This window comes from Coffea arabica, chromosome 9c, assembly GCF_036785885.1.
Source record: "Coffea arabica cultivar ET-39 chromosome 9c, Coffea Arabica ET-39 HiFi, whole genome shotgun sequence".
NCBI classification, from domain to species: Eukaryota; Viridiplantae; Streptophyta; class Magnoliopsida; order Gentianales; family Rubiaceae; genus Coffea; species Coffea arabica.
The window spans coordinates 33,089,304-33,107,353 of record NC_092326.1 but is presented as its reverse complement, the minus strand read 5'-3'; positions in this window follow the sequence as shown (position 1 = coordinate 33,107,353).

The window sequence follows — 18,050 nt, the reverse complement described above, 5'->3', positions numbered from 1 at the left end:
CATATTTGTGTACCATTAATCATATTTTGTCTATAAATAGAGGTCTTTCTAACCTCTTTTCTAACCTTTTGATCATTTGAGTTAATAGAAAAATAATTATCTACTTTTGGCTACTTCTCTTTGCTTTACTCTCTTCTACATTGTTGTTTCATTAGTATTAGTTTTGTTACGGAAAACGTTTCGAGAGAGCCCACCAAAGTGCGCAATATGAAAATTAGAAATCCAACTCTGACCTAAAAACTTAAACTATTAGGTTTTGAACCCTTACTTATATATTAAGTATTTTTTCTCTATCTCTCGAACCAATGTAGGATATAATCCTTTACTCATGAACCTAACAAATCTCCCCTTCATGAGTAACCCCTTACATTAAATTCAAATTTAATGGCTTTTCTCCAAACCCACTTTTAATATTCAACACAAGCCCACCTTAACACCTAAGGTCACTTTTTTCTTCCAATCATGGACCCACTCTTCTTCATGATCCAAACTGCATTCTGGACCCCTGCAACCCTTAGTTCCATGGTCTAACACCAACCGGACCTCCTGCCAAACTCATGGCATACCTAATCCAACACTAACCAAATTTCTTAACACTTCAGCACTTCGGTCCACTACTAAGAAGAAAATTTTCACCGGTCCAATTCCGAGAAAAATTCACTTGCCCATGAGTAGTCCAGTCTCACAACTTGAATCTCTGATACCAATTTGATAAAGAAAAATATCCCAAGAGAATCCACCAAAGAGTCCAATATATAAGTTAGGAACCAACTCTGATAAAAAAACTTAAGTTATTAGGTCTCGGTCTCTTACTTACTATTGTAAAACTAATAAAATAAACTACTATAGTATGAATGGAGATATTAGAGAAAGAAGTAGAGGAATGGAGAGTGATTTTCTTATATTCTAACAAATACAAAAAGTCCTCCTAAAAGGTGTCAATGTACCTCTATATAGATACTACAAGATTAAAAGTACCTCAATCATATTAAACACCCATTACTACAAGAATACGAAAAACCCTATGAAACGGTTTCTCCACTACGTGAATAGATTTATAGATTGTAACTTCTATACATAATGTAGCAATAAATCAAGAATTAATCCTCTTGGGAATACAAATGGGCATCCACACTTGTAGTTGTTTCATAATACTTCCTCTTGGATGTCCATTACACAAAGAATATGCCTCGTTAAAACCTTATTAGGAAAAAATCCATCGGGACAAAAACCCTAATAAAGGAAAAAGAGTACACTATTCCTGTATATTAATTTCTCTCCCTGATACAAATAGCATTTGAGATCTTTTAATCGTCGCATTCCAATATTCTTCATCAATTTCTCACATGTTGCAGTTGGCAATGCCTTGGTAAATAAATTTTGTCAACTATTATCTGATCGGATTTGTTGCACATCAATTTCACCATTCTTTTGTAAATCATAAGTAAAAAAAATTTTGATGAAATGTATTTCGTCCTATCTTCTTTAATATATCCTCCTTTCAATTGGTCTATACAAGTTGCATTATTTTCATATAATATAATTGAAGGATTTTCTTTTTTGGAAAATAACCCACAACTCTTCCGGATATAGTGGATCATTGATCTTAACCAAACACATTCTCGATTGGCCTCATGAATTGCTATTATTTCAGCATGATTCGATGAAGTGGCGACTAATGATTACTTTGTAAATCGCCAAGAAATGGTTGTACCTTCATATGTAAATAGATAACCAATCTAAGATCTTGTTTAATGAGGGTCAGATAGATACCCAACATCAGCATAACCAACCAATTTAGATTTGGATTTATTTGAATAAAATAAACCAAGATCAACTGTTCCTTGGAGATAGCAAAAAATATATTTAATACCATTCTAATGTCGTCTTGTGGGCGAGGAACCAAATCTTGCTAATAAATCACTGCAAATGATATATCAGATCTTGTACAATTAGCAAGATACATTAATGCATCAATTGTACTGAGATATGGTACTTCAAGACCAAATATCTATTCATCTTCCTCTCGCGGTCTAAAAGGATTCTTATTAGAATCTAATGATCTGACGACCATTTGGATACTTAATGTATGTGCCTTATCCATATAAAATCGAGTTAATGCCTTCCGGATATAAAACAGTTTGATGAACAAAAATTTCACTTTTCAAATGCTCCATTTGTAAACCAAGGCAGAATTTTGTCTTTCCAAAATCTTTGATTCTTTTTTCAAATATTCAATACTATTTTGAATCTCTTCAAGAGTTCCAATCAAATTTAACTCATCAACATATACAACAATTATCTCAAAATTTGACCCATTTTTCTTGATAAAAACACATGGACATTTGGATCATTGGTATAACGTTCTTTAATTAGACATTTATTGAGGCGGTTATACCACATACGTCCAGATTATTTGAACCCATACAAAAACCTTTGTAATTTAATACAATAAATATTGTTAGGATTTGATTTACATGCTTCAGGCATGTTGAATCTTTCGAGAATTCTCATATAAATATCATTTTCAAGATTTTCATATAAATATGCAGTAACAACGTTCATTAGACACATATCTAGGTTTTCATGTACTGCAAAACTCACAAGATACCTAAATATGATAGCATCCACTATAGGTGAATATGTTTCATCATAATCAAATCAAAACCTTTGTAAAAATGTTTGGACTACAAGTCTTGCTTTATACCTCACAATTTCATTTTTCTTATTTCTTTTTCTCACAAATACCCATTTATATCCTACTGGTTTTACACTTTCAGGTGTTTGGACTGCAGGTCCAAAAACTTTTCTTTTAACTAATAAATCCAATTCAGATTGAATTGCATTTTTCCATTTTGGCCAATCATTTCTATACCGACATTCATCAACCGATCTAAATTCATAATTCTCATCAACTTCTATAATATTAAGTGCTACATTTCATTGGATTCCAATTAAATTTTCTATAATTTCATTCTCTTTAGAAGTTGGCTCTTCAAGAGCGAACTCTTCAAGAGGTTAAATTTTGTCATAATATTTATTTAATTTTCGGAGATATTTGAAATCAATTTATACCTTATTTAGGTAGGCCAGTGTTAAATTTATTTGTAACACTTGTGCATGTCCTTCAGGGATATCAATTTTAATCAGAGTCTTTTCTGTAGGAATAGTTAATTTAATGACTCTTCTGGAGTCGATAAATATATTTGACAATTGATTTGCAACTTTTTACAAATGAAAAATTTCTTGAACTTCTAGTTCACATTATTTTGTATGAGAATTAAGGAAATCCAATTTTTCAGATGATTTCCTTTCGGTTGATTTTTCCTCCCCTTAATGTCGGGAATCATAGTTCATCAGAATAAATAAATCATTTAATAGATTATCCATCAATATTTTACAATATTTAATCGTAAAAAGTGATTCATACCCAACATAAATTTTAAATTTCTTTTGGAGCCATATATAATATAAAGGGGGTATGTATAAATACTTGTCGACTCTCAAATATTCTTACTTTTACCAAATCATATATCCATTGTAATTAGTAAACTTCTGGTTCACTGCAGGTGATGATTATAAATCAAATGAGAACAAAGACAACTATATCGATAACTATTTCTCTCTCGAATGATTATTATGATATAATTAACCTTTATCTCACTTGATTTCTAAACATGATCTCTATTATTGTTTCATTTAATATCTCAATTTGATATCCATTTCGACGGCTATTCAAATTCAATAAATTTTTCGAGACATGGTAAAAAGTAATGCTTTATTAATCATAAACTTTTCTCCTACAAAAAGAAATATAGCAGTGGCTCTTATGGAGCTTTCAATCACTTAAGTACTACCACTGATTGTATTTATCTCTTTTGTTAGAAAATAGTGTATATAGTAGTAATTATTAATGAGACACATATTATTGTCGCCATAATTCTTATGGGACAAATATCATCACCATAATCCTTTGATCCCAAATATTTAACATCCATTTTTTTTCACAAAGAAAAGTCAATTATTATCATAAATTAAATCAATCATCATACACCTTGAGGGCGTTTAAAGAAATTTGCCATGAGAAAATGCTATTATAATTTTGATTCGTCAAATGTACTTCGGGACATTTATCTTTAAGGTCCTTACTCTCTTATCCTTATCATTATTATTCCACTTCAAGTGATAACTTTTTCTCTTGTCATAGTAAAATACATATTTATCAAAATCATAGTCATGGCAGCAACCATAACTAGTAAATTGAAATTTAATTGCATTCACTTTTGGGAATGGATTAGAACTAGCATGCAATAAGTACAGAACACTTCTCAAATTTTCTCTCAATATTGCTACTAGAAGAGCATATTTGAGAAATATGTAGAGAATATTATTTTCAATTAAGAAATAATTCTAAACATAGCAAAATTTTGTACTTACAGCCATAAGTAAATTTATCATACCAGGTTTTGAAATAATGACCATTTTCTGGTGGTCAAATCTTTTTCTTTAAGTATTTTAAAGGACAAGTGAATCCTCAAACATAATTGATTTTTTATAATAGCATCTCCAAAACTCATTGCATTAGAATATAAGTATCTATAACAAATAATTCTAAAGATAAATAAGTAGAATTAAAAGGAGAAATATTACCTCAAAGATGTCAAACAGTATATGTTTGAGTTTAGTGGTTGCTCAGCAGTAGACGCTTGTATTTTTCGATCATTCAAATGTTAGCCATAAGAAATTAAAATAAGTTTGTAGGTCAGAGATTTACCTCAATAAGTAGTCAAGAGTTGTTTGAGAAAATATTCAATAGTTGATTTGACACTAGCAGAATCTCGACAGAGTTTCGTGTTTTACCTTTACTCAGAAGTAGAGACTTGTGCTGATAACGTGTTGTAAAACTAATAAAATAAACTACTATAGTATGAATGGAGATATTAGAAAAAGAAGTAGAGGAATGGAGAGTGATTTTATTATATTCCAACTAATACAAAAAGTCCTCCCAAAAGGTGTCAATATACCTCTATATATAGGTACTACAAGATTAAAGGTACATCAATCATGTTAAACACCCATTACTACAAGAATACGAAGAACCCTATGAAACGGTTTCTCTACTACATGAATAGATTTATGGATTATAACTTCTATACATAATGTAGCAATAAATCAAGAATTAATTCTCTTGAGAATACAAAGGGACATCCACACTTGTAGTTATTTCATAACACTTACATATTAAGTACTCTTTTTCTATCTTTCGAACTAATGTGAGACAAAATCCTTTACTCATAAATAGGGGTGCAAACGAGTCGAGTCGAGTCAATTTTTGACCTAATCAAGTCCAGCCTCAATTTAATTTTACAAAACTCGAACTTGAGTTGGAGTTTGACGAACTCAAAATATCAAGTTCGAGCTTAAAAATTTTTTAAAATTTATTTTATTTTTAAAAAATAAATAAAATAATAAATTTTTCTTAATAAATAATAAATTATTATGGATATATATGAAAAAAATTAAAATAAAAAATAAAAAATTATATATATAATCGAGCATGCGAGCCACTCGCGAACTAACGAACTTAGTATTTTTGAGGATGTTGACCGAGCTCGTACTCGAGCCGCTCGCGAGTAGTTCGAATCGTTTGCAATCCTACTCATGAACCTAACAAGTTTCACAATAGAAAAAACAGCTATTCAACTAGATCCACAGTTTCCAGCCAGGCCAATGAATGCCATCTCCTTTGGAGTAACAAAAATGTCCTTTCTACTAAATTAATATAATTACTGTATGTTATTGATTAGCTCCTCTGTTAAAGAAGTCAGATTACTACATAGGACAAGACAAAAACAAAAATCATACGAGTTGTATTTTGTATTTACACTTTGCCGTAATATCAAGAAAGGATACTTTCTCAACACTAAAGACTCCAAAATACTATGTAAAATACCTCATAGATTTTGGAAATGCGCTAGCAAAACTCCCCATAGAATCTTTTATCATGTATTCCAAGACACCATAAGCCAAGATTGTAGCACATGTACAGGATTACAGGATTATTCATAGTGAGAATCTTCAATACCGACTGTGCCGATTGAGTATGAAGCCATAAATTTAATTTACGCACAAATCCTCTTGTATCAAAGTGTGACTTGGAGTAAAAAATTGGACAAGTATCTTTATTCAATATTGTTAGAAGATTAAGCCATACGTAACAATGGACAAAGTTTGGCATAACAAATATAAACGTCTCTTCATATATTAGGATTTGTCTATACATGTACACACACATATATATTAAGAAAAGGATTTGTTTATATTTTACTATTAAACTATTTAAGCATTCACTTTCATACATTAAACTTGTTTTAGTCTTTTTGTTTTTTGTTCAAGGAGAATTCTAATCTTTACAAGGGAAGGGGGAATGAGGAGGCGTGAAAATCAAATAAAAATCTCACGATTACTTAATTAATATCCCTTCTAATTGAGTATGGTATTAGGGTTTTAAGCATACATCAACAGTCTAACTCCTAATTATAAATTCTTTTGGTACTTCCTTCATTTAGATACTTCAAGCCATGGGTCCTACATATATCATCTTACCCCAAAAAAAAATTTTCTGGACCCGATGGCCTATTCTTCAAGATCCAAAACTATAATCTTAGAAAGTCCCTGAAGCAGGAAACTCAAGTTTAAGCAAAAAAAAAAAAAAAGGAAAGAAAAACACCTTAGTTAATTTCGTCTGGTTGGCGTGGTTGGTGGAGAAAATGGTGAAAACAACACTTTCAGTTATTTTGTGCAGGAAACCTAGACATAATTTCATCTACATAGGTGGAGCTCAATCAACAAAATGACCTAAATAATGAAGAATTAGAAGTAAGATTGGTGGAATGAAACAATATAATACCATCTATTCCATTTATTTCATTAAATTTTCTAATTTGGAACGTGGCCAAAATAATGTCACTTAATTTCTGAAAAAAATAAATATCAATATTTTAAATTACACGTTCTATGCCCACCATTGCCAAATATCCAGACTAGCTATGAGCTATCAATCAGCTATGAGTAATGTTCATTGACATCTTAATGCGTTTGAACCAATCTAATGTTGTATTCAGATATAGATTCTGACAGTATGAAATTACCACTGCAATAATTATATGTTTGAGAATTTGTTATTTTTCATAATTCTGGTTATTTAATTTTTGGTAGTATTACTTGTAATATAATTTAATGCGCACCATCTATAGGAAAATACTAGTTTGTGGTGAAATTTCTATAATTTAATACACACACACACTAATATTTGGTGAAATATCAATAAGTTAATATACACGCAACTAGAAATTTCTTAAACACCACCAACTTCTATTTTCCACTCAAAATTATCGATTTTAACACTTTAGTACCCTATACTACCAAACTTATTACATTAATGAATTTTGATAACAATATTTGAAATGAATAGACTTCTGTACATCTAACTGAATAGAAGCACGCTTGTAACATATGCAAATTGGATACTGAAGTATCTTTAGTCAAAACTAGTTGAAAAAAAAACTTCGATTTGTTAGAAGTAATGTGCCAAAAAAATTGATAGTACATGGCACTAGAGTGCTAAAATCAGCAGGCTGAGGTGATTTGGGAAACTTTTATATCTATAAGATGAAAAATATCCAAAGTAAAATTTTAGGTGCAAAGAGAAAAATCGGGGAAACAAAAGTGGAATTAATCCCAATAGTTAAGAATATTTCAGCAGAAGTTAGTGTATTTGACTCTACATAAATTTGTGAATTATAGATTGTTGAAATCATTTATGTACAACTATAAAATTTTCAGAAACTTCAACTACTCGTTATTTATACTTTTTTTCCAAGTTTGTTATTTATACAGTTTCTCGAAACAGTTGCATTCTTTCTTCGGCCTCAATGACAGTTTCTGAATGCAAACAAATTTATGTAAGCTCTCCTGGCAAAAGTGGGATACGGGGCAGAAGCGGTCATTAGATGGACAGCTCCTAAACAGTCCCCTCACAAGACCTACCAAATGGAGCACAATAAGCCACATCAAATGCTTGTGTTGATGGCAAAATATATCGCCGTTCCACCAAAGCAAAAATATATCCCTAACGGACTTCGTTTAGAGGAAACAGAAGAATTGAAATTTTGAAAACGAAGTTAAAAATTTGAATTGGCGGCACAAAATAAAATAGAGAGAAGAAAGCGGGCTTGGTATGTGAATGTACTCATCTGATATCAAAAGAAGAGTTGGGGTATGCCAATAGAAGAAGAAGGAAGAAGGCAAATAGTGCAATAAGAGTGCAGTAAAAGAAGGCCAAAGTTGGTAGGAAATTTTATGAGTAATGCGTGAAAGGCAGGTGGCAAGGTAGAAGCGAATTAAAGAGGGAATTCATTATCTCACGTTGCCCGCCATTTTTCGTGCAACTTAATAGCAAAAGCAACTACGCTGTCCGAGTTCAGTGAAACATAAAGCGCTCAACGGGGCAAGGTAATGTGATTGAACTATGTCAGCAACTTTGTGAATCTTATACCAACAACTTTCTGAATGTTAGATTCAGTAAAGACATAAAATGAAATAATAGAAGAATAGTGAAGTTGTACCGTATGTGTGTGTGTGAGCATGCAGCTTTTCAGTGATGCATTACAATAGAAGAGTAGTTATCCAAAGACGTAGGGGTATTACATCGAGTAAAGCGTTGAGCGGAATGAGAGAAAGAGAAGAGAAACAAAGTCACATTTAATAAGTGAATGAATGTACATCCTGTTGTAAATAAGTTATAGGTTATAGTCACAGTATTACAATTGATATGAATCATTATGCATCCAATAGTTGGTCCATGCTCATCACACAATCTTAGTTTGTCCTTCTGCTGACCATGCAACGTGTATAAAATGGAGGTGTAGAGTTAAATAAGATGAAGCAAGGGAAAAGACATATATGTGAATAATAAATAGGTGTACCTGATGTTGTAAGTAAATTACATGATGTAAAAAATATATTACAAAATGCTTGTTTGGCCCTCAAAATATAGAAATAGTATAAAATACAGAGTTGGTTTAGGTGGGTATCAGTAACAAATGACATAAGGTCCAATGAAACAAAGTATCTAGAACCTAAATATAATCGCCAGAGTGGATGTACATACAGTTAAAATATACTTACATCGTGTGACCAACACATTACAGTCCGTATAATTTAGTGTACATAGAGTTGTATTTGTACATAAATAATGCCGTTATCTTAGAGTAAAAATAAAGTTATGTGAATCATTAATTATCTTGATAAGCGTAATAATAGGATTTGGTATACGAGTAATGTGTGTAATATAACACATTGTGAATGGTAATATACATTTATATTGTTGTTTATGCACATACTATTCATGAACTGTTGCAAATTAAGGTGTTTGATGCAAAATTGGTAGGAGCAGAAGTAATGGATTGCAACAAATTGGTAGAAGATGGGACCCCTGAGTTAGGAATGGAGTTCAGCAGTGAAGAATATGCTTACAAGTTTTGCAACAAATGTGTCTTTAAAATGGATTTTAACGTACGGAAAGACTATATCTAAATAAAACCAAAGACGATGTGACCATGTCTAGGAGATATAGTTGTTGCAAGGAATGTGTGAAACGCAAGTACGAAGGTGATGTGATGTCAAAGAGAACACAAGCATTGATGAAAACAGGGTGTGGAGTTAAAATGGTTATCGTGTTGCTTAGAGGGACAATGAAGTACCGTGTACATGACCTTGTCTTAGAGCATAACCGTGAGTTGCACATTGCTCAATGTTCGCACATGATCCCGTCATAAAGAAAAGTGAGTGAGGCTCAAGGATTTCAAATAAGCGAGGATGTTGGGTTTTCATTAAAACAGAGTCATGAGGTTATAGGAAAGGAGGTAGATGGGATGGGTAATGTGGAATATACTCGGGATGACCTTAAACGATATTTTCGTACAAGACGGGAAAGGAGCCTGACATATAGAGAAGCAGATAGTATGCTGCATTATTTTCAAAATTGGGTCGATAAATTTGATAGATTTAAAAAAAAAATCTCGATTGTCAAGGACTACATAGACTACGGTATGGATCCAATTTTATGATGATAAATATTTATACTAAAATAATGTTATCGTTGTACTGTTAACTAAAGTTTAGGTACTATTCACTATAAAATAATGTTATTGTCCTGTTAATAATACAGGTCTCAGATCGGAGCCGACATCGATTTTATTTGATGAACACATGTTTATGGGATGCCGCTCATCTATTAACTCGGTTTTGGTTAGTATAAAATGGTCATGGTTTTAGTTCTTATTTGGATGTTTCTAACATAATAATTAGTTACATTGATGTTACATTATGTGATAAATTTGTTACACTTGGCTTGCCATTCTCATATACCTATTTTGTTTTCTTATATAATTGTTTGGCCTTTCAAAACTTTTAGACGCATTCAATAAGTCAATCAGTAAATGGCCCTCCAAACACTATTGCTTCCGAAATCGAATAAAGTGAAATGGTATGCATACATTTAGTAGGAAAAATAAAGACTTTGTTATTCCCAATCACAGCTACTTTTCTATTTATTATAATAATGGGGATCCGAACGTTCCTAATGCATACATATATGTAGTTAACATATACTCGCTTTAATGACATATTATTTTTGTATTATCCAAATGTCCACTGTTTGGCTAATCAGAGGCCTCCTGCTACTATCCCTACAAAATGGATACATCCAAATTTTCTATTTTTTCCAAGCATAACTCTGTCAGAAATATTTTAATGGTCTGATATATTATTTTTGTTATAATGTGTAGTCTAATTTAGCTTTTAACTGAGCAATATAGGTACTGCTAATGATTTATATACAGCTGATATTTATATTATATAATGAAGTAGGAGTGTGCGGCAATTTCAACACACTGTAATATTGATGCATATCATGTATTTTCATCATCACCTAGGTGACAAGCTTTTATCATTACAACACATGTTTATGTAGTATTGTTAATTGGGAACTTGGACATCATATATCATTAACCGTATGTTCCATTAACTGTATTAGATGATTTTACATCGTTGTTTCTTTCAGAAAAGAAATAACACCCAGGGATTACAACTAACTGTTGACGTCACCTCCCCCGAGAAGCAGGTTGATGAATGATATGTACCTATAATTTTTTAACTACACATTAAGTTGGTTGACCCAACTTGGGAATGCTGCATATGTTCAGTTACTAGCTGTTAATAATCTGTTACAACTTATTCAGGAGGTTGTACAGGCACCATTGATGTTTCACTCTTTTTTCAAATTTAGACAAGTGGGTTACAATTATAATCGCGTCCTGTGTTAATAGTCATTAATAGTATGTATTGGGTTGTATAAAATTATTAGAAAATTATAAAGTCAGTAGAAAATTGAGTAACATTTTTACAATAGGTTTACATTTGTTATTATTTTGTTATGATGCTAAATTTGAATTATTATTTTGATATTTTTATAAAAAATTACCATTGAGGCCATATGGTTTACATTTTCTTGCCGATTTTATCATAGCATTGATAGGATGTATCACAGGCACTTGAATAGTGTATAGATTTAGTTACATTCATAACTTGATTAAGTAACCACACGAGCACCTGTAGCATTATAATTTCGCACAAGAAAATCATTCTTTGGACAACTAATTGTAATGTTAAAACTACGTTTTATAATGCAACAAAAATGAAGAACAAACAGTACAAAATGGGTTACAACCAGTTAGGTATATGTTACAATACGTTACAACTAGTTGCCTCCCGTCTGGTGTTTCGTACCTCCTTAGGGCATTGTTGGAGTAAACGATACTTTTCATTTTTTTTTACCAAATTTTTTATTGTGAGTTTGTATGAGATCCTTCATTTGTGGGTTGCATGACTATGCTAACACCTATTGCTTTTAGGTTGGATGAAAAGAAGGATTTACTGCCAAAATATATAAGGATGAGATACCAAAGAGGTAATTTTTAACATGGTACCTGTTTATGACCATGCATAGTAAATGGTTTGTGGTATCAACTTTAACAACTGCTTCCTATGTCATTTCATACTGTTCTCCATAGGATAGTAATTTGAACATGCATTTTCTTTGATCTCAAACTTTGAACGTTGTAACTAAGAACGTACAAAGTTGTACATGCCCCAAAAGAAATGTTGTTCTCCATGGCAGCTGCTCTTTCACTTGTCACGCCCCCAAACATTTCACAGTCTATATACGTTTCACATAAAGCGTAATTTTTTTAAATATCTTGGCAATCACTGCAAGAAAAATAGTGACCTTCCATACATGTTTGGTGCCTGCATATATGAGATTGATGAAATGGAACAATTCAACAGAGTGTGGGAGGCGATGGTGAAGAAACATAATCTTGAAAATAATGAATGGCCTTTAGGGTTGTATCGAATTCGTGATAAATGGGCAAGATGCATGATAAAAGAAAAATGGACCGCGGGAATGCGAAGCACCCAACTTAGCGAAAGGCTAAATACGACAATTAAAAATCATTTGAAACTAAATCATGACCTTGTACAGTTCTTTAGACATTTCAATCAGGTGGTTGATAAAAAGAGATATAATGAACTCATCACAGAATATGAAATGGGGCAAAAGCTCCCCATAGTAGGTTTGAGACAAACACCTATGCTTATGCATGCAACAGAGACGTATTCACCAACCGTATTTATTACATTCCAAAATGAATATGGCAAGTCAATAGTTATGGTTATATTGAGACAACAAGATGCATGGATGTTTGTGGAGTTTACGGTCATGAGGTATGATCGAGTTATTTCAACTCACGTAACTACTTTTTCTGCACTATATCTAATCTCCCTTTTACATACATATATAATTAAGTAACTAACACCTAACATGATGTACAATTTTGTAAATGGATTGTACTTCATAGACCATCCCGTATAAGGTATTCACAGACAAATAATGATTATCATACAAGTAAAATTACACATCTACAATAGAAAGATGCACAAATTGATCAAAGGGCTAAATAACCATTCTAAATTTATGCGTATCATTGCACTACCTTTTATAAATATACACGGTCAAGTAAGTAACATCTAACATAATATACATTCTTGTAAATTGATTGTACCTCATAAATCACTTCGTGTAAGGTGCTTATAGGCAAATTAGTATTAGTCATATAGATAAAATTACACACCCACTGCAGCTTGCAATGAGATGCATGAGTTTTGATTCTACACTATTTTTTAGATATATGCATTAGATACGAATAGAGTTTCATGAAATGTTTGACGAATTATGACGTGTATTTATCTAAATCCGAACCCGTGCTTTTCACACTATCAGCTTTCCAAGACGTTCCATTTCTTTCTCGTACTCTTTTTTCTCTTTCAAATACTCTTCCTTTCGCTTCCTCACATCTTCCTCACTCAACTTATTGTATGCTACACGGGCAATGTCATTTTATTTCATTGAATAAACAAAGTCAAAATGCAAGTTAAACTAAACCCAAAATAATTGCTCGTTTCACTATTTTTTTCTTAGCCTGACCATCAGTTGAATTATTGCAGTTTTTATTTTGCTAGGCCAATATACCTCTGTTGCCTTAACATCTTTCGCCGAAACCATGCGTTGATACTCTTTCCTGTCCACATTCAAAGTTTTAAAGTTATTTGTGTTATTTAGTAACATTATTTTTTCCTCAAATTCAATGATCTTACATGAACTTCATCCATGGATTCAATGGTGGGACTAGTTCTGCGACCTCGCTTGTTCCTACTGTCTGCATTTCTTCCTCTCTACCTAAACGATCATTCCTTTTATTGGCTCTTTCCTTCTCATCCGGCCCCTGCATCATCAACATTCTAATGCATTATAATAAAAACAAATCCAACCTGTCATGACCATACACAAGCACTGATCACTTACCAATTCAATGATTTGGGTGGTGCCTCGTGTTCTGTTTCACCAATTGTTTCAGTTAGTTCTTCTCTCTCTGTTTCCTGACGTGAGCTTCTTGATCGCGTTCTTGCCATGTAAACTAATGTTTTTTACAAATAAATTGCACTTCAGTTCCAAAATTTCATTTCCAACCACACGAATAATATATGATGAAGTATTGCTAAGCATAATATATAAGTTTCAAATATTAGTCACACTAGTTATAGTACAACTTGTAACATTTTTTCCACATTGAGTAAGTTATTCTTCACAGTTTGTTATTTATTCCAACTAGCACTAATCAACATAATATGTTATCCTACCTATCAGGTTTTGCTTGGGATCAACTTTTTCTTCTATTTATCATGCTATTATATAATATCAATAAAGTACCACACGGGGGCAAGCAATTTTACACTATGTTGTTGTAATTTTACAGAGCAGTTCTATTACTGTCACTTCTGACCTACTGTGTATAACAACTATCAAACATGGTGTCCAACCACAATAATTACTATACTAGTAATCTTCTTTTCACAATTTATTTGCCACCGTGCAAAATTTCTTATTAATTGTGCCTAATTTAGTCATATCATAATCTATTCTCCTACCTATCAAGTTCGATGCAATTAACTTCTCCTTCATTTACCATGGTATTCAACAATACGAATGAAGTACCGTAGAACAATTTCAATGTATGTTCAGCCAATTTTACACAAAACTTCTAATACTGTCACTACTGAATCACTGCATGTGACAATTATCCAACATGATGTGCATCCACAATAACTAACAGGATTCGTAACCGTTTTCTCACACTAAGTATGCCAAATTTCACAATTTGTTATTTCTTCTGCCACACATTGTCAAATTATAACCTACTTTCCTACTTATTCAGTTCCATGCAATAAACTTGTCTATCTAAGCACTGCGCTAGTATACAATTCCAGTGGAGTGACAATCACATTTTTGCAATTTCATCATTTGTTGGGGCAATTTTACACACCATTCTGAAGGTGTCACTAGTGACTCATTGCATAATGATTTGTCCAACATGATGTGCAAACACAATATTTATCAAGACTTGTAAACTTGTTTCCACATTGAGTATGCCAAACTACACAGTTTGGCATACTTCTACCTGCCATTGTCAAATTATAACCTTCTCTCCTACTTAGCGCATTATAATCTTCTCTTCTATGGCGCCCTTAAATGAAATATCTTGTAACCATTTCACTTCACTTTGTATGTCTCCCTCAATAGTGTGTACCATCTTAAAAGCCCATATCATGTTTAATCTCCACTCAGCCACTGTTATGTAACAAAATCTATACCAACTTCATGCACAATAACCATAACAATCCCCAACCCATGCACACAATTTTGCAAGCACTTGGTGTGGTAAATTTTTAATACCTTTCTTCCCCATGTTGGTAATTATAATACCTATTATGTGCAACCGAAGGTTTTAGTGTATTATCCATTTTTCACTGTATTAAACAATTATTTCGACCAAAACTGCAACAAGTATAATCAGCCCATTTGTTCACAACGATGTATACAACAAAAGATAACTACAAGTCAAATCGATCCACAATTTATCTGATACCATTGATATTTTCTTACCTGTGTTTCTTCTGTTTTATCTTTTCTCCGGATCTCCCAATCTTGTACTCCACAATTCCCGTTCACCTTTCTCAAGCCCTTTGATATTTGAGTACCAATCCTAAACTCTCTCCTTCTGCCACTACTTATTGCTTCTCCTCGCCGTGATTTTCCTTCGCAGCCACTCTATTTCTACTACTTCTTGCTATCCCTTGTATACTACCTGGCAATTTTCAATTCTGCAATGTTATTTTTCTTTTGCTTTTCTTTCTTGCTCTGTTTTGTAGAATTTTGCATCAATGAATATGGACAATTATTTTGGAGGGAGTGCGACTTAGCTTTTCATTTTGAGGATTTATTTGGGCGGTAACGGACCAACGCTTCATGAAACGGTCCATCAACTCTTTTTCTTTTTCTTTTTCCCGTTTCTCCTCAACACAGTGCCGTTCTAGCCCTTACTGAAGCCTGCATGATGTGGTCCATTGCAGTCCTTTCATTTTCTTTTGTGAGAGGACTGCTCAGGGACGGTCCGTCTGATGACCGTCCCTGCCCCAAATCCACAAAAGTGAGGGGTCATATCAGTATATCACACATTTGTCAGAGTTGATTTAATGCTTGGACATTGGAGTTATATGCAAATTATAAAAATAGCTATAAAGTAGATTTATATCACATTTGATTTGATGTATTTTCTGTCATTATAGATTTATTGAATGAAATAATCTTTTCTATAAAAAAAAGTCAAAAGTTAATTTATATCTCAAGAAATCAGCAAATAGGGGAAAAATCTAGAGGAAACAAGTCTTTAATGCTTGAAAGGAGAGAATTTAAGAGGCCCATAAGAAAGATGACTGAGCCAACTTGAGATTTGGGTATTATCTCACTAAACAAAGAAGAGGTCAAAGATTCAATCTTTTCTGAAGGTATGAAAGGGAACATAAAAAAGGGAATCCTATCAATTTGTTCCGATCTAGGATAATAAGTTTATGAGTTTGGTCTTACTTCATCTCCTGAGTCTTCCAAAGGTTAATTATTTAACAAAATTGGCCCGTGCTACCAAAATTGCCTGATATGCATTTTGTCTCTTAATTTTACTTGTAATAGTTTCATGCAGAACTTCTAAGTTTGAACCCTAATTCAATTCACAGTTGAAAGTTGAAACATTAGATAGAAATTCTATACTTAGAGATACTGATTCTAGAAGACTGGAACAATAACTTGAACGACAGAAAATGATTTTCCAATAAATATTCCATGGCAAAAAATTGTCAAGAACTCTCATGCTTATTTCTAAGGAAAATAAATAAATAGAAAATTGAAAGGAAAAACATGTTAATGGATGCCGATGTCCTATGGTCCATAAACAATAACTCGACATTACCCAATTTCTATCCAAAGTATGGCATCGCTTGCAAATGTGTGATCTAAAAACAAGCAAAATTATTCTATCTTAGATAAGCAACATTATTCCATTGTCGCAGATTCTCTTTTGCAAATAAATGATTCAAGGTACAGAGATTTTGAATTCAAATCTCCTTCTTTTTGCCTGCTCCTTAAATCTCATTTCTTCTTTGTTGGAACTTAAAAAAAAAAAGAGGTAAATAAGCTAAGAAGATCTAAAATTTTGGGCTTATAGCTTCTGCCTTCCTCATTTTTTTAAAAAAAAAATCTCTAAAGGATCACTTTGCACTGGCAAAAATTTGCTTAGAATTTGCATTTTTGCCTCTAAAGGATGTAACAACATCTATGCATTAATGTTTAGCTTTAACAAAAGATAATTTTCATCCGCTAGTCAATATTGCATAGAACATCTATTTTGTCTAGTTGGTAAGATCCAAATTTCTAATTTAAGTAAAAAAATTCAGTTATCCCAATGAATCTAAAATTAAAATCAAGTTACAAATTAATAAAGTGCTGAATGGTCGGATATTTGGCCATGACCAATTAAATACGAAGCCAATGAACAAAAACATTTCAGAGACGCAATGGATCTTCTGTACCTGATGGTGTTTCTATCCCTTTAATTATTTTTACCACCCTAGAGGTTTAGCCAAATTACCAAATGCACCTTCAGGTTTGGCCAAATTACAAAAGGAATCCTCAAGTCATAAATTCATAACAAGCAACCCACTACCGTCAGTGAATGTTAGTTGTCACTGTAACTTGCTATGAGTTTTTTTTTCTTTGTTTAGAAAATAACTTGCTATGAGGTTAGGAAACTTATAAAATGGAAGACTCTTCTTGAACTGAGATAGATCACAAAATTACAAAATATTAATGCAGACTTTTCTTGAACCTTTTTTTCCCTTGAATATGTTTCTTTCTTTATTTTTTTTTTATAAAATTACAACTAATTAATCTACACAGGAGGGATAAACACAAACATGATTCTCTCATAATTCAACAATATTACATTTAATTACCACAAATCATGAGGTAAGAATTAAAA